Source organism: Colobus angolensis, unplaced genomic scaffold (genome assembly GCF_000951035.1).
Source record: "Colobus angolensis palliatus isolate OR3802 unplaced genomic scaffold, Cang.pa_1.0 Scaffold178, whole genome shotgun sequence".
NCBI classification, from domain to species: Eukaryota; Metazoa; Chordata; class Mammalia; order Primates; family Cercopithecidae; genus Colobus; species Colobus angolensis.
Window position 1 is genome coordinate 2,462,427 of NW_012114910.1, and position 1,497 is coordinate 2,463,923.

Genomic DNA, 1,497 nt, shown 5'->3' on the forward strand with positions numbered 1-1,497 from the left:
CCGGAACTCAAGGCCCTACCGGGCCTCCGTAGCCACCTCTCTGTTGTGGGCGTGGCCGAGGCTGGGGTGACGGACCCTTCCGGAGCCACAGCTGCCAGCGTCACGTTCGACGTAATTCCAAGGGGTCCTTGAGGCCAGCCAACCTGAGCTTGTTCACCTTCAAAGTCTGTGCAGCACCGAAAAAAGACTCACCTGCCAAAAATTCCGTGAAGATTGACAAGCTTTCACTCAGTTCCCGAGGGTGAATCGCAGTGGGTGGAGGAGTCAAGGAACCCGCTTGAAGAAAGCATCTCACAGCTCCGACACTTATTGCGAGCCATGCACAAGCTGGTGTCAGGACACGAACTCCCAAAGTAAGCCCAAGATGCAAAGTTTGGTTCAGTGGGGGTTAGACAGCTATGACTGTCTCCAAAATGCACCTCCTGGATTTTTTCCGAGACTTGGTGTTAGTGGTTTTGCTGACCTTATTGAACTCCTTTTGGCTAGAGGTTCAAAAATAAAGAAGCTAGCGTATCCGCCTGTTTTCGTGGGATTAGCTGCCTCCCTCTATTATCCACAACAAACTATCGTGTTTGCCCAGGTCAGTGGGGAGAGATTATATGACTGGGGTTTAACATTTGTGGAAGGAGAACTTTCAAAAGCCAGGAAACGTGAAGAATTCACCTGGAACTAAGTAGAAAACTCCATGCTTTGCCCATCTTAATCAGTTGTAGGTAAACATTGGAAACTCCATAGAGTAAATCAGTATTTCTACAGAAAAATGGCAGAGAAGTCAGTATTGAATGTATTAAATTGGCTCTCTTCTTCAGGAAATACTAGACCAGACCTCTGTTATTTTGGGTGGTACCATCCTACAAGCAAACTAATCTGAGATCCTTTCACCTAGAGATCATGTACAGACCTTAGAACTCCTCGTTGCTATTTATGTACATAATTAAAACTCAAATTAAAATAATAATAATAAAAAGCACAGGCAATTCAAGATTTCTGTAGTTCTCAAAGAGTAAAATGAGGTGCTGAAGGAGGGTGGAATGGCTGCTGAACAGACTAAAAACACACATAGGGTAAGTGAATATTCTCTACAATGATGCCCAGGGTTGTCCAGTGACTTGCCCAAAACCCCTGTCAAGAGAGTGGCTTAGCCCTTACTCGGACCACTCAATTTAAATTAAAGAGTTCATGTGTGTATAATACACCTGCTAACCTTCTCCTGTGGGATTTCAGTCCTCCCGTACACATGATGAGGGAATTGGGCATATATGACCTTTCAGGGTTCTTGTAACTTTCAACATTCTCCTCGAATGAACCAGCCTGTTGCTTTGAGGCACTGGATGGCTGTTTCTATCATTGACAACAGATATACTCACTTCATTCTTATTTACATAGACAGAAGCTGTGTAGTGACAAGGTCTCTTCAAGGCTGGAATGCTTCCTTAATAATATGAACAAAATAGCATCTGGTATCAATCTTGTCCCACTGACTTGACTGTAGTGATT

The 1,497-nt window shown here is 44.3% G+C and overlaps 1 pseudogene; it reads left to right on the top strand.

Annotated features, from left to right (window-relative positions):
- The window catches only part of LOC105509583, a 55,075-nt pseudogene extending 54,372 nt beyond the window's left edge, over positions 1-703 (top strand).
- Positions 704-1,497: the final 794 nt, after the last annotated feature.